Source organism: Coturnix japonica, chromosome 14 (assembly GCF_054131305.1).
Source record: "Coturnix japonica strain WE chromosome 14, WE-NBRP24, whole genome shotgun sequence".
NCBI classification, from domain to species: domain Eukaryota; kingdom Metazoa; phylum Chordata; class Aves; order Galliformes; family Phasianidae; genus Coturnix; species Coturnix japonica.
Window position 1 is genome coordinate 4,605,338 of NC_140676.1, and position 24,020 is coordinate 4,629,357.

General features: G+C 38.1%; 1 long non-coding RNA gene across 3 annotated transcripts in view; it reads left to right on the top strand.

Annotated features, from left to right (window-relative positions):
* Positions 1-24,020, top strand: part of LOC107318852 (uncharacterized) — a 202,454-nt gene that overhangs the window by 5,068 nt on the left and 173,366 nt on the right. For all 3 annotated transcript variants that reach the window (XR_014934156.1, XR_014934155.1, XR_014934157.1), the window contains exons 3-6: positions 5,169-5,306; positions 11,447-11,486; positions 12,657-12,711; positions 15,697-15,866. This is a non-coding gene — a long non-coding RNA (uncharacterized LOC107318852). The remainder of the gene's footprint in view (positions 1-5,168; positions 5,307-11,446; positions 11,487-12,656; positions 12,712-15,696; positions 15,867-24,020) is intronic.

Below are 24,020 nucleotides of genomic sequence, written 5' to 3' on the forward strand. Positions count from 1 at the left end.
ACTAAATTACTGGCAGGAAAAACAACTAATGACCAAAACCCACATTTGTACCATTTAAAGAAAAAAAAAAAAAAGAGAATATCCTAAAGGGAATGATTTGTAAGGATGTGGTTAAACCTATTTATACCCTGGGTTCTATTTGTTTTACAGCCAGCGGTGCACGAACAACATGAAAGGTTATCTTTGACAAGGTTTTAGCTATTATTTTCTTCCAGTGAAATGGTATTTCTTGAGAAAAAAAGGTCTTCAGAACAAAATAACAATAAATCCTGATTTAGATACATAAAGCTGCCATCGATATCACATAATATCAGTGTTCTTTCTCACTCGATACAGGCGTTTTTAAGATAAATGGTAAAACTGAACTGGAAATCCATCTGGCCAGCTGCCTGATCTAATGAATAACCCCACTTTGGCTCCTGCAATGTAAGCAGAAAGAGTTCTCTCCCGGCCGCTTTCGTCTGTCATGAATCTACAAGACAGCCGACATAATATCTGGGCGACAACAGCGTGCTAACAGTGCAGTGACTTCCATTTTCTTTGCTTTCTATTGATTTTCACTTAATAACTGGCGAAATACTAAACGTCCGCCCTGAGTACCTAATAAATCCTGCCTGAGCTTTTTATTGAGGAGAATTTAATAAAAACAACCATTGTGGCTGAGGGATTTTTCTTCTGGACAGAACACGGTAAGGGGTGGGTAGTGTGTGTGAGTAAGGGGGGAGAGACATTTGAATTTTCTAATTCTTTTTTTTTGCAAGCTTTTCCCCCCTCCCTTCTCGTCACTGCCCTCTTGAGGACCTGACATCATATTTTTATTTTTTTTTTTTTGCAGAGAAACTTGGTTTCTTTCTTTTGCATGTTTTCTCATTGTCCAGAGATGGCCACAGCACACACGTGTTGTCCCAAGACAGAGAAGAAGGGTGTTTACAGAAGGAAGGCGCTTCCACCACGAACATTCTACTCGCCCACATTTCCTTCTTAAATCTGATTTCAATTTTGTTAATTGTTATGAAGGCTCTCTAATTGCCAAGTGCAGGGGCTGTCAGAATTCTACAGTAACACGCTTTTTATTGTCCCATTTTACAGCTGTTTTACGTTTGACACTTGACATGCAGGCGTGAAGATCCCCTGTCGTATTGGTTGGCTACTGTAACAAAATGGCATTTTTAAGTTATACGAAGTGTTAAATCTGCATCCAGTTAAAAACATAACAAAACAAAACTCGGTGGTTTCTAAGTTGACAATCCTAATTGTTAGCTTGGGGGAAAAAAAAAAAGCTGGAAAAACAAAAGTAAAAGGGCCCAAACTCTCTTTCTCTAGTTGTCCAGCAAGCACGTGTATGTATGTTGATATATACGTTACATGCAGCTTTCTTTTCTGAAGATGAATCAGGAGCGATCAGGATAACATTCCTAAGTACAGCATATTATTTCCCCTGCATAACCTCCTGGAACGGCTCTCTTTGCGAATAAACTCAACAGAGTTCCTATTATACAAAGCTGCTCTTTTAAAGCATTTGACAGTTTTTATTTTAATTGACACAGAGGCAGTTTCAAAGTCATTGGGTTTAATGAACAATCATCTTAGCATTTGCCTGCTCAAATCCTCTTATTCCCAGCAGTTCACAGTAAAGTTTATTCTAACAGTTGAAATTAAAAAAGGAGAGAGAGGCAAGTAGAAATGTTGAGGAGCTTATATAAAAATCTGTGAATCTCAAGTTTTGTGCAGTGCTGTTATGAAAACTACTCAGCCATGCAAAGCAATAAGAGGTTTAATTACTCATTGGTAGTCCCTCTGCTGCTCCTGATGTGGTGTGTGGTGTTGCAGAGGCCTGGGAGAGATAATTGAGGCATATGGGTGGAGTACAGCACTGTTTTGGCAGCTCATTTATTTTTTTCTTGTGTGTGTGTGTATGTGCCGCTGACTGTGTCACTTCTCCAATGGGATGGAAGGTGCAACAGTTTTCATTGTGGAAAAGTATCAGTTGATGACTTATCCTGATTCAAACTGTGTAAGGATCTTGTAGTTGTGGGATGGGGTTCAAGTTCCAGAGAGGATGGACGCTCTCATGAGACTTTCACGTGACTTGTGCCTGACACTGGGACAGTATTGTGGAGGAAGTGAGGTGTCTCCTGGTGTTCTGGCAAATCTACACTGTCTTAAGCTAGAGGCCACAAGAAATAGTGTGAGAATGAACCAAAAAGATCAGTTTTCATCTTTGCTAAATCAATCCAGTTTGGGCACTACTGGTCTAGAATTTATTGTCTCTTAATAGGCATAACACTGGTGACAGTTTTGGCCTTACCCATCTATAAGGTATGATGGGGGTAAAGAAAATTACTCAATTGTTGAACCTACCAAATCTGGGCCCTAAAAACCACATGGAAGGAGTATTCAAATCCAGAAATTCTTACGTTTGTTTCTTGTTTGAAACCCATTTTTAGGTGAATAAATTCATGAACCAGTTCCATGTGGCAACTCCATGATTATAAGAAAGTGCTCAAGTTTCTGCTCTGTTTTATTGCTGCATGCTAATAACAATCAGCAGCTGGAAATTAAGAGACTCACTTGTGAGATGCGACCAAATTACCCTCCACTGCTAATCTTCAGGTGCTACATGTCTTTACAGATTGCAGACCTCCTTACCAAAACCTCTTAAACCAAAATCTTTTTGCAGATTTTACCAAATGTATTAAAAAAAAAGAAAAGAAAAAAAAGATTTATCGCTATCTAAATGGAGTAATAGAGTGACAGGACATATTTGCATTCTGAATAGATTAGCTGGTCTTTTAAATATTTATTTGTGTCTATTTTCAAAGTCCTTGAGCCTCTGAAATTTTCCAAACACTTCTGATTTGATAGACTGGGAAATCTGTCTGCAGTTCCAATTATACTTGAAAAGATACATACAAATGATTTGACAAGTTAAAAATTAGCAGCAAGTTCTATACCTAGCAAGATTTTGCAAGCAGCAGTCATAATTCATGATACTTCATTCTAAAGTTCATGTAAATTCTGTGTGTGTGGGATCCTTTAATTGGTAAGCATAAAGGTGTATTGCTATTCACCTAATGTATTCTATTGCTCAACAAAAGGTTGTTGTAGTGAGCTCTGATTGTGACAAATGATTTACTATTAGGAACATTCTGTAATTATTGTTCGGTGGTACCACAGACCGATACATCATTAACATGATAGACGACCTTTTATATCAGCAAAAATAACTAAATTAATAAAAATGGCTTCATTCCAAACCCTGTCAGAAAGCCAATACTCGAAACAATCAAGTATCAGTGATACCTCAAAAGACCAGAGTTATATTTTTGTTAAGCAAATCTTATTGTTTGTGCAATAACATTGACATGTGCTGTAGAATGGAGGGCTGGATTTTCAGCTGCTGTGAATCAATAGTCTAATTAATTCTATTTAAGTAGATACACACCACTCCACACATGTGAGGGGTATGATATGTAGGATTTTATTGTATTGCCAAAAGCAAGTACAATGCAAATGATGTAGCAGAAAACTTTTCAAGAATTCTGGGAACTGATGCAAGTGCTTAGACTTGGTGGTTCTTCAGACAGATTCTGTCTGAATTGCATCCACATAAATCTAGTGTGACTCTACTAAATTAAATACTTCCTCCAGATTTACACCAGTGTCATTTGAGTTTGCAGAGGCCACACTAACTCTTTTAACCATGAAAAGTTTGGAATTCAGAAAAGCACTTAAATGGTGGATATTTTTATTTATTTATTTATTTTCCTACCTAAGAAAAAAAATTAGACCATTCTGGGCAATTCTTCTTGTTGCATTATATTCCTACATCCATCTTTTCATTCCATCCCTTTTTCTTCCTCTTGTCATTCCCAACAAGCCACTAATTACCAAGATAACTCAAAAAAAAGTAAATAGGTAAACCAGACTCAGTAGGACAGTTGTTAAATGCTCAGTGTCTCACATATCTCTATTTTTTCTCTTCCGGTCTTGTTTGAGTGTAAGTTCCTTTGGCAGGGACTGTTCTGTGTATGGACGTTTCACACCTAGTTTTCTCAGTTGTCTGTGTAGAAAGCACAAGGATAAATATGGCAAACAAATATTAGGTGACTGGATCGCAATGTGCTGCATGAGAATTGACTCGGTTTACTTTACCGTAATAAATTGTCAGGGCGTTTTTCCAGCGACATGTGCTGAAAGAAGAGCAAAAAAGCACTTAATATTTAGGTCATTGTGTTCTAATAGGTAAGGAGCAAGTTTTTGGGACTATTCCTTCAGCAGCTGTGTTACTAACTCACCGTGTAACCTTCAGCAAATCCCTTTATTGCATCCCTGTAAAATATTGGTAATGAATTTACGTTTTGTAAAGTGCTGGTAGATCCACAGATGAAAAGCACTATATAAGCTAAGTGTTATTAATGTGATTCACTCAGTGAAATGAAATCTCTGTTGAGAAAAATACCGTTCTGTAAAATTTATATTTAAAGTTACATACTTTACAGCACGAAGAGAATGAAGGTTGTGTCACTGTTTCCAACATATAAACTATATTTAGCAATTTATTCCTTGGCTTCTCTCTAAGTAAAAGAAAACAGCTTGATGCTTAAAAATAACATTTCGTAGGCTTGACGTCCGTAATTTGGACTTGAATGTTTTTTAAACAATTATTTAAAAGAATGAAAAATCTCATTCTGCTCATGTAGAATAAATTTTAATTCTAGCAAGGGCCATATGTATGAAGATTAGCCATTTATCTTGGATAGTTATTTCAATTTCATATGAACATTGCTACAGAATAATGTTTCTGATGTCAACCATTTCTGTATTTTCTTTTAGTGCACAGCATGCCTTTTCTGTTGCACCCTGTGAAACAGTGGTGTAGTGTTTGAACACTGGGCAGTTCAGTTTTTTAGTGAAACTTCTCTAATTTTACTGCTGAGATGGGCTAAGCTGCAAAAGGTTATACAAACCACATAAAAGTTGGGAAGTATATTAGACTCTTAATAATCTTTTGATTTTATTAATTGATATTACCTGTAATATATTCAAGGAAATTGATTCAGTCATCTCAGTTTTAACCCAATATTCTTCTTTCCTTACTCACAATAGACAGCTCTATTATTCCAGTGCTTCTCTCATAATTCTTTTGCAAATGTTTTTCTGTATAGGAAGCTCCTGGTTCTCAGTTGTTTTGCCACGAATGAAGCCCAACATTTCTGAGTCGGTTACTCAGGAGTTATCACTGGAGCCTAGTGAAGAAAGGAAAAGCCTTTATGGAACTTTATCACAGGATATAACTAGTCAAGGTAAGAAGAATCTGGATTTTGTCTTAGGAGAAACATTCTGATTAAGAAAACCAATCAAACAACCAAAGAAATAGTCTGTTTAAGAACAAGATTTGTCAGCTACTGGTCGCCAATATTATTACCAGAGTCTCTCTAGAGTAATCTTAGCCATTAACTCTTATGTGGAGGTCAGACAAAACAGACCCCTTTTTCTAGTTTTGGCATCTGAATAGCAACTCTAAGCACATATCACTTGATCTTTACTTGAATTTCTTCCCATTACATATATCTTATTTTCTATAGAAATCTGCTTGGCCCACTACAATATTCAAAACTCCTTTGAGGAACTTGAAGAAAAGCTGGAACACACAGCTATTTTCTTCCCTTATTCTACCAGATCCAGATCCTGATGGATAGAATGCCCTAACTCATTGTGAATGTCTGGCCACTAGATATTTGCATCACAAAAAGTCTGGAAGCTATAGTTAACCTGAAAAAGCATAGCTCTGAACTGGAAACAGAGAGAACCTACAGCAAAATGTAAATGTGAACTCATCTTAGTGAAGAGGTGAAGCACTGTTTTGTAAAGAAAAGCACGCAGCAGCCCCTGGAGCCATGGCCCTGTTGATTAAGGCACTAGCTGAACTTTCTTTGTAGCAAGGTCTGTAGGTGCTTTTAATTTAAATATAATAAAAGGAAATTAGGCAGTTATCAAGACTATTTCTATTTTCCAGCAACGAAAAGACGAAGCAAGCCTTGTTATTTGAGCGTTTTCTTCTCACTCTACGTGGAGATATTTAATAAGTCTTGTGGCTGATTTTTCTTATATGAAGTGGTCCTTATTTTCCAGATTTTACACTCAAAGAGATATACTTTGTTCAGTTCTTCTAGACCAATGCTAGACTGCTTCCTAGCCATAGATAGGGATTCTTTGAAATTGTTTTCAAAGCCCAGTGCTGACTGAAACTATTTTAGGTCTTGTCATTGCTACCTTGGCCCTATCTGAAAGGAAGAAGTTTGCCCTTGAAAGAGAGTTAAACTGCTGTGATTCACCGACTTGGAAGAATTGCAGGATGCTGACTGCCTGAAGTGGTGCCTCCCACTGGACCAGTGCAAGTTTCCTTCCTTCTTGTCTGACCAAGCCATTAAGAAGTTAGTCAGTTCCCTGAAGGTTACTTCCAAGGAATCTCCAAAAAGGAAATATCCAGCCCTGGAAAGGTAATTTACCTAGACAGGATTTGAAATGCAAGGTACTCAGTTGAGGGAAGAAAGTCCTATATCCCATCCGGCTGCTAGACAAGCTTTTTATCCCATGAGCTAACAACTGCAGACATTCCACTGGGAGATGTCCTATAAAATCTGAACTACTTGGAGATCCATATTTTGTCTCATGTGGCCTGTTCAAGTCAGAACTGTGGTGCATCGGTGTTCTCAGGGAAGCAGTTTCGGGTAGAGCACCATCCTCCTTTTGAGAATGGTTTGAATCTGTGCCTGTGTGTGATGTCTCCTGAACAGAAGCTATTTTTGACTTGGTCGAGGCACACGTGGGAGGAAATGCCAGCTATCTGCCTTCGGGGACTAGCTGTAACTTGCTTCCTTTGTTCTTAAGGAGCAGATCCCCAGCTGGTGTGAAATGGCATTTCAGAAGCGCTACTCCTGTGAGAAGCCAGTCCTAAAGCCTGCCACACTGATGGAGCCCACTGCTCAGAAACAAGTCTCTGGGCCAAAGTATCTTCTACTTTACCCAGAAACAGTGATGTTATTTGAAATCAAAGAAGCTTTTAGGCTGAGGAAAATGTGTTTAATACGTAATTTCTAGGGTCAGAAATAGAACTAGAGAATTGCTTTTACTTCCTTCTCCTTTTTTTAAATCCCAGTTTATTCTGGAGGAAAATGCAATAGAAAGTAACTTGTAAAGGGATAGAGTGACTGCATGCAAATTCTGGTCTGAATTTACCCCTTCAGCCTCTTTTGCAAATGAAGTTAGTGAATTAGCAAGATAGCTTTGGCCCATAGGATGACTGTAGGTTAAAATATGCTTTTTCTCATCACTTCTTTCTCACTCTAGTCACACAGTAACACAATAGCACATGTAAAAATGTTGAAGATATCTTCATAAAACCAACCCCTCAAAAATGAAGACCCCTCCAAAGCACACATGCATACAAATCAAAAGAAAAAGCAACCGGCCCAAAAAAAAGTGTCTCCAAAGTATCACTATAATGAAAAACCTTGGCAACCATCTGAGCACCCATTCAATACTATCCAAATGCCTCTTTATTTCAAGTTTTGGGAACATTTACCTGCATGTTTGATATACTGAGCTTAAAGCAAAATTATGCAACTGGAGTTTGTGAAAATTCCTTATCCCAATCTCTGTTATGAATTCAGAAAGTGAAGTTTCATAGATCAGATGTGCAAGTTGCTTCCTTTTCTTTCTTTCTTCCTTGCTTCTCTCAGTCACCATCCTTGTTTCCTGTCTATTGAAAGTGCTTCTCTTTCAGGACTTGATCTTCACTGTGCTCTGCTGTTACAGTGTGGTTGTACAAGTGCTGGATATTCTTACTTTGAAAAAGAACATCCCTGATTTATGTATTTATTCTTTATTATTGTTGTTACTGTAAATAGTCAAGCTTAATTCAGCTACATTATAATGCTTCATCAAGGGAAATCAAGGTTTCCAAATAATCTTCTATGCTCTTGGAAGTTTCTGGAATCCTCCACACACCACAATGTATTTATGTACTGCTGGGGAAACATAAGCCAAGTAGCATGTATATTGAAATTCAAAACCTAGAACATATTTTTGTTCTGGTTCCAAGAACTTTTCCATGATGGTCAAGGAGAAATGGAACTGCAGTGAAGATTTATGAAGATTTGTCTACTCACCTGGGAGAAAGGAACACATTCTTGTTCTGGTCAATGATATTTGATCCTTTACACCATTCTTGTGACTCAGGGCTGTCTACAACATAATAGTTTAAAAGGACTGTTCCTTCCTCGGGTGCAGTTCTGATATGGATGCATAAATGCATCAGAATTTTGTTAAGTCTGAAACACGCTCTTTCTCACAATTTTTGATGTTAAAGATAGAGCTGTCTCTCGCAACACAACAGGCCTCAGACTTTCACAGCTCCAAGACATAGATGTCTGATTACTTAAGCTCTATTTGAAATTAAATTCCAGCCTCAGGGGCATTTTGATAATAAATTCATTTAGGGAAGAAGTTTCTTTCATAGACACAAACATCCTCTGCAGCCATACTCCGTGCCAGTATATCTGCACAGAAAATTTCAGGGTACTTTCCCCACATTTCTTCTTCCTGTATTCTGTTCTATAGTCTGCCTGCCTGATTCACCACTTCTTTTGGCAGGTAATACCTTCCCGCACTTGACTTAGCTTTATTGCACTTCCAAGTTTTCCTCAAGCTAAGCATGTCTACATCACTCCTTAAATCTGCCTTGGAGGATGCCAACACATCTGAGCCTCCTTTTCACCTCTTAATCTTAGTCTCTTTTTCATGGCAGTGCTGAGTGCTACCTGTAAAATCACCTTGATGACTTTGTTGCTTTTCCCCAGCATCTCTCTTACTTGGGGGATGCAGAGAGAGGAATTAGATAGCAGGCTGGAAGTGAGACACACAGGGCTGACACTGGCTGAATCCAGGTTCTCACTGAGTGCCGTGGGTGGGGAGAAAGGAGGGTTCAAGACAAATCATGGGTGAGTTTGGGCTGAGTCCTGATCCCAGGCTGATACTTGTCGTAAGTGGAAAAAAAGAGAATTTCAGAAGAAATAGTGGTTTTGCATTCCTTGCAGAGAAAGAGGGCAGGTAAATAGAATTTTTAAAATGAGGCTGAGAGAAGCAAGTCACATTCTGCTGGTGTTCATTCCCCCAGGAATCATTTCTGATCCTGTGGTTTTGTTTCTAACAAATTTAGATCATATTTTCCTGTTGCTGTATTTCAACCTTCATTCAATACCAGGCTACAGTGGCTTATAACAGTGATCAAAATGAATGTTGAATTCCCAAGGACTTTACTGAGGTTGCTGTACCCAACACTTATAAAAGCATTTTGAAGAGGGGACTAAGGATTATTATTCCCATTTTATGGATGCAGTGTAATGTTATTGCAGACTCAAGACGAAGGAATGTCTTGCACGTATTTCTTGTGCATAGGAAACCAAACACAGAGGTGGAAATCTAAAGATAAAGGATATTCCAGCAAATTTGTAGACTGCTTCCAGCAAAAAGATAAGCGCTCCATCTTCTGTGGTTTGCCTCCACTTGATTTCACAGATTAACCTCAGCCAGGAAAAGGCAGAGAACATTGATGAAGGACTTGCAGGAGTTTTCCTTGTAGCTAAATTCTGCTATCAACCGCTTCTCAGGAAATTTTGTTTACAGGGACTGGAGTTTAGCACTGCATTTGCATTCAATGATAATGATTTTCTTTTAGTCCAGCTGGGATAACTGCAAAGATAGTGGCCAACTGCAACTCTGTCAAAGGGAGGAGAGTGCAAAACAGATTGCACTTCTATGACAAGTGGAGCAGTGGGAAGGCAAAATGATCAAGAAAAATCCTCACTGTTAGAGCCATAACAAGGACTCTCGATTATGCAGGTTAAAATAACTTTGTGGCTGTGCTTTCTATCCACTTTTATTATCACTTCCAAGAGTGGCACTATTTTTTATTTTATTTTATTTTTAAAGCAGGTAAAGCTTTAAAAAAATACCCTGGATCTTTAGATAGAATTGAATGTTCTGTGACTTTAAATGAAAGCTCCACTGTTGTTGGGCAAATAAATTTAAACCACTTAACATGGCAGAGAAGGTCAGGCAAGCTTATTATAGTGATCATAGCGTTACAGCTATTGCGATTGACCGCTGCTCTTTGGAATCACCAATAATCAGAGGCCGCAAGCTGTGTTTGCAGAGAAAGGTCATCATTCATTTTTTTCGAAGCATTAATATCTTTTGTTTGTTTGGCTCAACATGAAACAGGAATCGATAGAGGTAATTCACAGAGCAATTAGCCCCTCATCTGTCAAACGGTGTCTGGGTGTATTTAACAAAAAGACCTTTGGAAAGGTTTAAAAAGGAGGAAAGTGCCTGTACAATCAACAATTTATATTTTCTACATGACACATTGTGTATGTATCTGTGAAGAGAAGGGACCTTGGGACTAAAAAAATATACATAAAACATGCTGTAAATCTGTACTCAGACTTTGAAAACCCACAGCGAGACAAACTGTTAACTGACTTGGAAAAGTTTTCCATGCTGTTCATAGCAGAGATAAAAATTTTCTACCCGAGGCTCAGGGAACAAGTTAGACAGTTGTTCAAAAACTTGTTGGATTAATTACATGAAAGAGAATGAGGCTGCCTTTAAAACATACGAGGGCAGAGACAGAGGCGAAAGGTCCCTTGCAGCCCTGCTCTTACAGTTCAGGGTATTTCAAGTCTCTCTCTTTTTTTCTTTCTTTCTTTTATTTTTTATTAATTTCCCAGAGATTTTTCTTTATAGGGACACTTGGGAGAGTTAGGAAAATGGAGAAAAAGTGCAGAAATCAAAAGATAAGTTATTGCTCTGTTACACTTATGCAGTCTTTATATAAGCACTGGTGAACTCTCAAATTTGAGAGACTAAAGTGGTCTGGGAGGAAAAAGCTACAGTAGATCAAGGCCACTTTATTTCCAAATCTGAGTGTCTCCCAGGGGATTTAATACACTTAAAGAGCTGGCTGTGTAGTATCTGTGTTTGGTGGTAGAAGACTGGCAAGGAGCACACAGACTATTAAAAGAAGGGTGTATTTTAGAGGTATCATAAAAGGTTTGGAGGTCGTCCCAGAAGTTCAGATGCTTATTCCAGATAAAAATTTGGCTATCTCAGCCTCCAAAGAATAAGTAGCTGGACTTTATTAGATGAGTAACTGGAGGGTAAGTTTTCCTCAATTTTTTGTCTCATTGCTGAAAGTCAATATAGGATCAGAGAGTTGGTAGAAGCTAAAACCTCCTCCAGAGTTCAGGAAAGTTAAAGTGGATTTTTAAAGTCTCACCAGAAAGTTAAGTATTTTTATTAATTGCTACCATCATATTCTTGCTGATTTTTCACCTTTCTGGAGCATTCATGTTTTTTTTCTTTATTTCTTTGTCTTCAGGACACAGAAAGTGCTGCGGAGGCCACCAACAGATGACAGGGTGAGTTTTGCTTAATTGAAGCCTTATGTTGAATCTTTGGTGCTGTAGGCCTATGAAAATGCTCACTGTTGTCAATACAATTCAGTATGTTTCCAGCACTAGGGTCTACATCAAGGTCTTCAGGTATGGAAGGAAGGTGTGTTAAGCCCTCTTTCCTAATATGTAAGTTCTCATCGTGTTCCTTAGAGCATCAATGTATCATTGTCAAAAGCACCAAAGAAACACGATGGAAAAGCAATAAAAAAAAACCCTAGTTCTTAGGAACTGTTGATACTTCAAAGTTGCTTCTGGTTTCTATTTATTTTCCTTTATCTGAGTCCTACTTGTTTTCAACTAAAATTTCTGTGATTCTGTTTTGAGCCTTTTATTAACCAGAAATATTGGCTGAAATTGAGACTTACTTTATAGATGTTCATTTTAAATTGCAGTGAAATTGGGAGATTTTATTCAAGACATCAAAAAGCCCATCAATGATCAGTGAAGCTTTTGTCAGATATTGTGAGAAAAACATGAAAAATTCAAATGTTATTGTTCTAGCAAGAATGTGTTATTTCATTCCAAAGAAAATGTAGACTAAAATATTCCATCTATCTTACCATTAGCAAGATCTTAGGTTTTTTAATCTTGAAAATTCAATGTATATAGTGAGCTTCAAAATCATAAGTGAATTGAATTTTGCTCTCTCGATCAATTTCCTAATAGTCTGATCACTGTGTCACATTTCTAGTACTGCCACATTATTTGACAATTGTTTTGAAAGTTTCTCTGCTTCTTTATTTTCCTCCTAGACTCTGTCATAAGTTTCCAACAGCAATTCTGGGCTTCTGCTGAGAACAGATAAAGCAAAAAACCCTCGTTTGTCTATACAGGCCTTTAAAATAACATTAGAAGCTAAACAGTCAATGAATTTTCACAAATATTTCACTAGTTCTTGACATATTTTATTTTATGGTGCTACTCAGTTAATTTGAGAAACTTCATAAAAATACTTCCAAATTCAAGGGCAGTGAGTGGTCTGTGAGATTATGGCAGGTGGCCTTCAAAGTGCTGTTATCTTTGTGGTCAAACTTCTATTATCTTTGTGGTGTTTTTTCAATTAAAAGTTTGATTAAGTACGCTTGGTGGTTCATGACGAATTTGGAGTGCTGACACTGCTCTGTTTGCCCCCAGAGTGTGAGAACCTATGCTCTAGAAGAGGATTATGTTCCTTTTGCTTTTAATAATGGTGAGTTAAATTCTTGCTGTGTCTTCTGTGATTTTTCTCTGATTTTATGAATCTATTCTTAGATTTAGCAAGATGGATAGGCTGCCGGGGACTGTGTTACTCTGTTATTGTCACTGAGGTAGGATAGTCCATCAGCAAAACACCTCTTAAATATCAGTCCTGGCTACCATCCAGTGAAAACCAAGACATGCTATTGAACAACACTTAGGACCAAATCTTTCTTCCTCCTCTGCCACCACTAAGCAAATTCGTTAAAGGTCTTGGCCTGTATTTAAAATAACATGAGCTTAAAGAACTTGCTGGTGTTTCATCTTAGAAGACATTAAGTGTTAGAGGAAAGGCCAAAAAATTGTTGGCAGACTCTTCATCGAAGAAGTTCAAAGATAGTGTTGATACCTAAATGTCCAATCCATCCTTGCACATCTGTTTGCCAGGCAACTTGTCTAAAGAGCTGGGCAAGATTTTCAAAGAAGCAAATGGCAGTGAGATGCCTGACTACCATTTGTGCGTTTGAAAAATCTACCTCCTTGTCTGCAGTGACATTTCCCTGAAAATTTACCATCAGCGGTAAGAATAAATGATTTTGACAGTCACTCAACAACTGCAAGCAATTAGAACCATCTAGATCTGCATTGACTCTACATGCCACAGCATTTAAAACACCGTCAGTCAGTTTGTTAGCACACCCACTGGTGAGCACAATCTCTCTCTCTATCTGTGAAACATTTCCAGGTAAGGCAGTTATGAATAATTACTGCTCCAAACAAAGTTAAAAACGAGGTGGAGACCTTTGTGCCTTGCAAGATAAAGGGAAAACAGAGCACGGAAAGTCAGCAAAAACCAAAGAAGTTGAAGAGAGAAAGACAAAGCTTATTTAGTGGATTCGCAGTAGTATTTTTACACATTGCAACAAGCCAGAACTGGAAATGAATGAGTTTTAGATATGCTGTCATTCAAAAAAGAAACAAAGTAGTAATTGCTATTTGGCATCACGTTTTTGTTTATATTTATGACTGAGTTTCTTAAAAGCCCGACTTCCTATTCATGTGCAGGTTTCCTTAAATAGTTTTAAACAAAACAATTAAACTTTCATTCATGGATATAATCTAATAGGAAGAAATTCTTCTGTCACATTGTTTTATGCCCTTAATGAAGAAAATATCCAAATTAGCTTTATAAATGTGTTAGGAAAAGAAAACCCTATAGGACAGTCGCTCTCAAAATAAAATGACTCATACTATGTCCCTGCATGGTAAAAAAAAGAAAATCTTTTTATTTTATTTTATTTTATTTTATTTTATTTATTTTTTATTTTTTTTTCAACTTCAGCAGCTGCATTTTCTTAGCTGGGAGCAACATATCTTGGAAATTAGAAAAAGGATATTTATCTCTGTTTTACAAAGGCCCAGAGTACACCTGCTCTTTATCTCAAGGACCTGTCCAAGGGTAACTTCAAGACCAGTCTCGTTTTCCAGACTATTGGCAAATTTTCAAGTTTGACCTCAGGAAGAGTCAAGGGTATGTGCCCAGTTGCACTGAGCAAGTACAGCAGCTGGAAGTCAGTTTTCAGCCTTGTGCTGGACCATGGAATATCCTGAGCTTACAAGTGTTTCTTCAGTGACTCATAAAATAACAGAAGCTTAAGAAATTTGAATGGTCTGTCTTTGAGGGCCGTAAATTTTAAAGGAAAGAGCAGACAAAGTGTAGAGATAGTAAAGGAGTTTGGCACAGTAAACCTATAGCAGAGACAGAAAGTGAACCAAATTCTGAGGCATGGAATGTTATGTTGCTTGACTGAAGAGTAAATAAAGTTGTTCCACAAACCATTTTGGTTTTGAAATAGCATATTTTACTGAAGTGTTTCCAGTCACTAGGCCATGTCCTAAAATCTTGTATTCAAGTAAAGTGAATGATAGTATAGAATAAGCTCAATAGATATCGGATAGAGAGATGTACTTGTACCAAGTCTCAGGCCTGGATTAGGAGAAAGCCACACTTGCTTTTTACTGGAGCTAGATTGGGTACTTCTGTACTGCCATTAGTGTGGAAATGCTTATGTAGATAACTTTCAGAGCCTCCATGAAGCTCTACAGAGGTTAGGCCAGTCATTTATCAAGATCCTGGCAAATAAGGATTTCTTATTGCTAAATTTTATTGAGCCTCCATGTAACTAGTTATAGGCTGCAGCCAACTGCACAGTAGAGAGGGTATTTCAGAAAGAGTCCTCTCTATGGTTTGGATTTTCAAAAGGACCTAAACAAGGTGCACTTTTTTTCAGAGACTTGAGAGTGCCTTTAAAAATCTTGCTCTTTGAGACATGGATTTCAGAAACTATTCAGACTGACTTGAAGTATAAAGTGCTTCTCATAGTAAATGCTGCATGGAGATTCTGCACACACTTCTTTCTCTTTTAGTGAGTTGCCAGAATGTTCTCTCAAACTAAGATAGGACCCACCGGGTCTGGCTATCAGTTACCATCTCTAACTTACTGCAAAGACAGAATGTTTTGCTTTGGTTTGTTTTAGGTGCTTTTTGTTTGTTTGTTTGTTTGTTTTTGTTTTGTTTCTTCTTCTTCTTCTTGTTTTTTTTTAATTATTATTATTTTTTTTAAAATAAAGATCTGTTAGAAGAGCACTGTTAATTCACCTATGGGAAGATATAGGTTGGATGTTAGGAAATACTGCATTTCCAAAAGAGTGGTCAGGTGCTGGAATGGGCTTCCCAGGGGGTGGTGGAGTCACTGATCCCACAGGTGTTCAACATTTAGACACTGCATTGAAGGACATGGTTTAGTAAGAACTATTGGTAACAGGCAGATGGTTGGACTGGATGATCTTGTAGGCCTTTTCCAACCTTGGTGATTCTGACTTGTGCTTGAGAATCTGCCATTCTTCCATCACACTTCTCAAATTTATTACTGACCACTCATATATAGACCCTGTTAATGTTAGTTTAGTTAATGTCTTCTTGTATGGGTACTGCTAGGTCACGTCCTGAACCAGTGATTGAGCACCTGGTGAAGGGGTGTATCCAGCCCTGGGAGCGCAGGTGGAAGCAATCTACACCATTTAAGGGCTGGCAGCCACAAGAGAAGCTTTTCCACTTGGAGAGAACCTCGTTTGGAGTGTTTGGTGAGCCCTGATCCCTGGAAAAAGGTAGGTGATTTCTTTTCTTTGTTACTAGATTGCTGCTGCTACTTGGGTGATTCAAAACTGGCTTAAGGAAACTGTATCTGCTGTCTCCTATTGTTGTGCTTCTCCTGTAGATTTGTTGGTTTTTAGAGCTCTGTTTTTGCTGAAGAATGGTGTGGAAGTCTGTTGTGTAAGCAGAACTTGTTTTCTCAGTTCCTCTGTTACAAAACTGTCATGGTATTTAACTTTTTAGTAGTTTCGTCTCTATCGAACTACTGTTTTTATGAACGTGTGTTTATGACTGTTATGAAACACTCTCAACGATGTCTTTTAATGCCTTTTCATGTATGAGGTCTTGATACCTTCCTCAGGCCCTCTCCCTCCCTTGCTGGTGTATTGTAGCTGCTTTGATGTTTGGTCTATCTACTTCTAGTTGGCTTCTTGCTACTTGGGTGATTCAAAACTGGCTTAAAGAAACTGTATCTGCTGCCTCCTGTTGTTGCACTTCTGTAGACTTGTTGGATTTTAGAGCTCTGCTTTTGCTGAAGAATGGTGTGGAAATCTGTTGTGGAAGCTGAACTTGTTTTCGCAGTTCCTCTGTTGCAAAACTGTCATGGAATTTTACTTTTTATTAGTTTTGTACTTCTTAGACTACTGTTTTTATGAATATGTGTTTATGACTGTTATGAAACATTCTCAAAGATGTCTTTTGATGCTCCTTCTTGTATGAGGTCTTGATACCTTCCTCAAGCCCCCTCCCTCCCTTGCATTGTAGCTGCTTTGATATTTGGTCTGTCTACTTCTAGTTGGCATCTTCTGCGTTGTTACTGAACACAACTAAGTGAAAACGTTCTTTGGGTGGAAGAGGAAATATAGTTATAAGTAAAGTGAAAGCAAAATTAAGGACCTGCTAATAAAACTAGATTTTCTTGACACTTTTAGTCAATGCAAAAATAATTGTGGGAATATAAAAGGTTTTTTATGGTCAATTATTCTTGTCTTCGTAAGTATCTATAATCATAACCGCCTCTGAATAGGTAATAATCCTCAATGGGGAGAAGAGAAACTTCCCTGCAGGATCATAAGGAAGGTAAAACATTATCACATGCATGCATAAAATATATTAATATTGAGATGGTGCTATTTCTAAGGTCAGATGGTCAGACATCTTTTCTTCCCCTGAATGTATACCATTCCACCTTATTGGACTGCTCACATCCAATTGCTCTTTGGCAACTATATGTGCACCTAAATGTTTTGGATAATGAGTATTACAGTATTAGGTAAAAGCTTCCTAGAAGTCTTAAGCAATATCAAAAAAAGTGTAGATTGTAGAACTGGAAGGTGAAGGTGACACTAGAAAGCTTTGAATGAGGTGTTATGTTGTATTTAGAAAGACAACTGAAAAAGTTAAGATGATAAGAAGTGGAAGATGCTGTTCCCTGATGTTTTCAGCAGCCCTTAAAGGTTTATGAATTATTTCTTGGTAAAAATGAGTTTCTCTTGGGTTCTGGATGCTGTTTATTATCTCAGGAGGGGACTAGGAGGAAAATTTGATAGAAAAGTTTGAGAAATTATACTTATTTGAATGCAAAGTCTTCCCATCAGCAGTGTAGTGAGAATGCCCTGTGCACCTCAGATGTTGGCACGTTAGTCCTCTTCATAAGGCCTTTCACCAAGTGAGGAGTATAATGAACTTTTCTGGGTGAAAATCCTCCCGGAATCTGAATGGAGTGACATTGTTAGCCCACACATTGTGCCTGGGAAATCCAGATTACTCTTGGTAGTGAAAGGGGAAAGGGAAGCATGTACTGTAAATAGGGAGCTTGAACCCAGATTCTCTGGCTGCCACCCAGATGTCTCTCAGTACAAATGGGCTCATCTGATCTCTCCAGTCAATTTTATTCTGGAAAGTAGCCAGTGGGACTAGTTCATGACCCAGTGATGTCATTATAATTCATTTTCGCTCACCACCAAGCCTTCTGAACTTTCCATTTTACAATGGGTCTTTTTAATAAAGAAGGCAGTCATGAATAGAATTCATAAGCACTCCTAATGATTTATAATCTTTTTCTTTTAATCTTTAAAATGGTCAATCCTGCCTTCTCTATCAAAACTGCTTAGGGAGGTTTATTCCTTCTGTCATAAAACACCATAGTTTTTATAGGTAAAACGAATACTATTGCCACCTACTTAAAAAGGGGAGCTCTTGTGAATATAAAAAAGTCCTCTTCTGATTCAACAGCAGGCGTTTACTGTAATAAAGCGGTGGTTACTTTATCAGAGGTTCTCTGGTTATGGCAAAGGTGTGGAGGCTTTTATTGGAATGATGGGAGAGCTTTCCATCATCACTGAGGTTTTGTGGCTTGCATGGCATGATGCAAGCATGCCGGAGGAGACCCAAACACCTGTGGCATGTATAACCCACAGCCTGTACCTGCACAAACAAGACATTGCTGAACTTGGCTCCAGCGCCCTCCCTAAGCCTTGCCTCATTGAACTTGTTTAACCCCTCCCAGCTAAAATAAACTTTCCTGAAATTACTTCACTTATCCTCGGCATGGATCTTTTCACCCCTGGGTTGTAGGAGCTGAGTGGATGATCAATGCATTTGCAGCCTGCACTGTAATTTAACTTGCTGTGTCTGACAGGAGATGTGGAATTGCTAAAGAGAGGCTTTACTTGTAATCTTCTTATCATCTTATCCTGGAGTGTTTGTGAAGGGGGAGGCCTTTCCAGCAGGGACTCAGAGTTGAGGGTTAATGCTGAGAAAGAGAAATTGCCCTGTAGTGCGGCTGACTCGGTGACCTGATAAAACATGCTCTGGACAGCTCATGAACTCTAGCCTCTAACTACACACTGCACTCAGGCTTCCTGCACTAACATCACTTGCTTTCCTTCCATAAGCTCATTAAGAAAAATCACTGGCTGTAAATATGATGAGGACGGGGGGGGGGGGGGGGGAAGGCAAATCTTTTTTCTCGATTTTTTTTTTCTCTTTTTCATCTCTGATGCTATTTCAGTTCTTCTCATCTGAGCAATAATTAGCGCACGTCTTGTGTGATTAATGAAAATGAAATTAACTGCTTAGCAAAATACTAAGAGCTAGAAGAAGGCATGGGAGAAAAAGGTGCAGGAAGTCAGGTACAGTAGATCCTAGAAAGGGGACCCAAGTTAAGTAATTGAGGGAATGGAGAGAACACAAGGGCTGAAGTGAGAGGCAGGAATTCAGAGGTGTTGAGGGTGATGAAAGTGAAAAGATGCATTGGGAACCTGGGTGTCTGGATGTGAAAAAAGAATTGTTGACTTCTAACTGGAGCTGTGCAATACATTTGTTGTACAGCCTCACTAAATTGCTTTCCTTGAGGAGTAAGCAGAAGGAAGGGAATGGTCCTGCCAAGCTCCTGGTGCCATCTGTGGAAACCCTTCAATTTTCTTTACTAAGAGCTGGATAAAGCTTTAGGAGAAAGGAAGTGGCCAGTAGGAGAAACTGCAGAGACAGCCAGTAAAGTGGAGAGAGAAGTGGGATTTTAGGACCAATCAAGAAGCTAATGGTAAGCGGTGACAAGCTCTGAAAACCAGTTTTTGTAGTATAACATCCTGCAGACATAAGTGAGATGTCTTAAAGCTTTCACATGCAGTCGTACTGTAAAGTTGATAATCCTACAGAAGCGCATGGAATTAATTAAAACTCCTTTAAAGGGCTATTAAGGGGAATTCCAAGTTCTTTACTGTCTGAGTGCTGTTTCACACAGTTGTTATTGATTAGATTTGAGTTGTAAAGTGGTTTGTAAGAATTAGGGAAGGGCGAATGGTTTAGAAATAGACACGGTGGGTGTTCAGACTGGAGCAGAGCAAACTTAAATAGGTTATGGTTACTGTATTGTTATATATTTCTCTCATTTGAAAGGGGAAGAGGGAAGGAAAAACAACTCCATTGAGTGAACCTCAGAAATCTTCCAAAAAAGTTCTTTCCCGCATCTGAGATTTTTTTTTTTGGTAGGCTGTCAGATCTGAAGTCTGCAAAGCTTTGACTGTGAGCTTCATGCAATGCATGTGGCCCATCAAACCCTAGGTGCCTGTGATAGGAAATGTACTCCTAGGTGAGTCTGCTTCTGATCCTAGACTTAGTCCAGTTTTATTAGTACCAGATTTGATAGAGAAGTTGCTTACAGTCCTCAGTGTGATGAGCTCTTCGTGAAGGGGTTGTTAGCTGTTAGTGAATGGGATCTGTGTACAGGGTAACTACATAGCTAAGTTTATTTTATATATAAATACAAGAAAAAGTCTAGTGAGCACAAGACTTTCAAAACTTAGTGCCACCAAGCTGCCTTCTGCATTGTTAGCCATTCTCATTCTCTTCCTTATGGCTGTGACTTCAAGCTGAGCTGCTGAAATGCCTTTTATAAGTCCAAAGAAACTAGTGTAACAAGTGTCATATGTTGAATCACGTCTCCTTTACTAACCTAAGTAAACTTTTGTGGTATATGCTTGTTTCCTTTCTTTTGAACATATATGTTACACAATACGTCTGTGCAGGGAGCGCTTAGACTGAGTACAGTTCACAGATACTGGAGACAACTTCTATGTACAATAATAAAATTAATGGATACATCATTTTTTAACTGATTTAACAGTTTATTCCTCCATTCCCTTATAAGAAAATTGTTCCAAGAACATCTCATTTCTAATGATTAGAAACTTTACTCTAATTTCAAGCCTAAGGGTTCACAAAGTTAGACTAAAATATTTTTTCTTGTCAGTGTAATGCCTAAAGTTTTTTGCTCTCATTTCAGCTTCTTCCTGATGTTTTAGTAGAGCAATTATACATTTTCTCAGGCAGGATTTTGCTAGATGAAGCCATGCCCTCTTGTAAGACTGTTTATCCAGCAGGATTTCAAATACATAGGATACATGGGGACAACTTTTTCTTAAGATACATCCAAAGTTGTTTACGGTGTAAGTGTGAAGTCTTGGGGAATCAGCCTTCCTTCTTTCTAATCCAGCGAAATACAGAGTAGACACACAGGTGGTCTTATGAGACTACACTTTGTGCCCAAGCTTGGGTGCAACCCAATGCTGAACTTACCCTTGGATTCTGGCAGAACAAGTCATACAAAAATGCAGGATTTAGGGCAGAGGAATGCAGGAGCTGACCTGTTTATGACTTCAAGGAAGAAGTAAATTTGAAGTAGTGGGAAAAATTGCAATCTGTCAGTCTGATTACCAACCCACACTTCTCTATGCATTTCAGCCATCACTACCAGCAGCAATCCATCTTGTATCGTGACCCTAACCTTGTTATCTTTCAAGGTTTTGAGACTTGGGGTGCTTGGAGAACTTTCTCTTTCTGGATTTCCGTGACAAGAGCTGTTTTATTTTTTTCTTCCCCCCTCATCCATCATATTTCACAGAAGATCCTTAAATACATCTAGAGTTTGCAAAGCTACCAGTTTTTTTTTTTTGCTTTACAAGTATTTATGTTGCAAACAAAAAAACCTGATGCTAAAATCTCACCATTCCTTTTGGCGAAAACTGAAATAATTGCTTAGTGGAAGAAACTGTGAATTTTCACAGTTTTATTCTGGGACTGAATTTTGGCCATTTTTGCAGTGTGTTTTTTTTTATATGTGTGCCTGCTTTCAGGCCTGGAGGAAACGCACCTCTTATTTAACTGGAAGTCATGAAAAACTTTGGCAAAATGACCTAAAGCACTTTGGTTTTCATAAATCTGATTGTTTTGCTGCTGGGGATTGAAAAGCACAAAACCTGAATTAGAACTATGGTCTACAGACTGTATGTTGGGGTTGTTGAGTTGCCCCAGATGACCAAGCAGTTCTAGCTTCCTCATAAGTCTTCTATTTTTTTTTTTTAAATCAACTTTCTGGTTGGACTGTATCTTAAAGATGAGTTTAAAAAAAAAAACAACAAAAAATAACCAAGGTCACCTTAATTTCCACAGAAATTTCAAGTTCTCCTCAATTAAGAAAAAATCAGGAACTCCTTCCATTCAGGAGATAGGCCTGGTAGCGTTTTCAGAGCACAGTAGTATTCCTAAGACAAAATCACCCAAAGAAGGGACCACAAAATTAATCTAAGCTGGTGCATTAGATAGCACTTGCTTGACATTTGCTGCTCCTTTCAGGCCTAATAGAGAGATTTTTACCTGTATTTGCCTATTCAACATATCAACCCCTCAGCTGATTTTGGAAATTATTTCTGATTTATGTCTCTCATTCTGGCGAGTGTCACCTCAACCTGTCAATTATACTTCAAAGCAAATGCTAAGTGAATGCTGGCTGGGTAAAATTAATAAACGAAACCTTTACTTAAAAAAAAAAAAAAAAGCATGAAGACACAGACTTATGAAAGGAATAATTCAGCTAAGCTTTATCTCAATTCCTGCTGATGATATTTTATGGAGAAGATGCTAGAAAAAAAAAAACACAATAAAAAGGGTAAGGACTCTGAGGCCAACATAGTTTTTTAGCATCTCCCCCTGTAAAGCTTCTCAAGATTCCTACTGCTCCTTATCTTGAGTTTTTCTTGGCACTACATAGTCACCTTGAAATGCAGAAAACCTTTTCTTTGCCCTATGACTCATGCAAGACACTCAGTGCACAGCAGAGAGCTGGTATGAGTTTTCATGGTACACTTCACTTTCACCCCACTGAAATACAACCTGCTTCATGCAGGATCTTCTTTGTGTCTGGTTGTGTTGGGAAGATGATAATAATTTGTAGGGAGATGTAAGGTTCAGTGTATGACGCATCAGGAAATTCTGTGGCAAGTTCCTGAATGTACAACTGGAATGCATGACTGCACCAAGCACCATTTGGGTGGGAAAGCTGTTCTGAAAGCGCATAACGTACTGCATGTGGGAGATAATACAGATCCTTCAATCCATCTCCTATCTGCATAATGCTTTTTAATTTTTCTCTAAACCTAGATGGTTTGGAAACCTTCTGATAGTGCAGAAGCTCTTGTTTGTCACTTAGGAAGTACCAAAAGTCTTGTCTGTAGCCACTTAGATAAAGACTATATCATTTTGTTGCTCATTGCATTCTGAGTTTGCTGGTCTATTTCTGGAGGAGCATAACCCTTATAAAAAAAGCCTGCCTGATCTAAAGGGAAGTATTGAACCAGGTCCAAGGGAGGTCTGAGACATTCTTTCAGTTGCAAAAATTTCATTCATCCAGTCAGTGAGACAACAGCATGTGATGAAAGCCTGGCAACTGAGAATGAGGTGTCCCATCTTGACTTTCAGTTAGATTAAAATATTCCCTATAGAGATTAAGTCTTTTTATTGAAGTATTTGGGTAGATCATAAGGAGAACTCAACCCAACATGAAATACAACCATGTTTATAAGTTACCACATATGCACAGTGAAACAACAAATAGCCAGTTCATTCTTTCTCCAACAGTGATGTGATCCTTGATGTTAAAGATATGATTACAAGAAGAGTCAAATAGTTAATAGTTTTCATGAGGTTACTTCAAACAGAAAATTGTTATGAAATTGTGCCTGAAAAAAGTTGGTGTTCTACTACATATAATTTTATAAACTTCATTGCAGGTGTAAAGTCAATGAAATGAATTTATCATAGAATTGTACTGGGATATTAATCTTGGAAGGCATTTTAGTTCTGCGTTTCTCTCAAATTGATTTCTTGCATCACAGAAGAAAAACATAAGATATATATATATATATATATATATATATATACACAAATACTTATATGTTTCCTACATTTTTCACTTTGGAATCTTACAGTTCTTTTCTTAACTGTAAAGTCTGCTTTTTAACTGCTATGTGAAATAGATGAGTGACTAAAAGCATCAGTCTCTGGTCTGGGCAAACATCAGTGATTTTGGGTTTGTTTTGTGGATGCTTTTTTTCTTTTTTCTTTATTTTTAGGTCTGCATCTGACTTTATGACCTCCAGACGTAGGTGTTAGATTTATACTATCAGTGGTTGTGTTTTGTTTTGGGTTTTTTTTTTGTATTTTTTCCCTTGGGAAGCCAGGATCACAGATGTGGAAGCACCCAGATGGCCTGAGCTCCAGAGGTATTGAATAACAGCAACACAAAGTGAATTTTAATAGGACTTAGAACAGTTCAACACCTCTCATTATCAGACTGAATGGTTCCTTGATCTGGATTGTGTTTCTTTCTT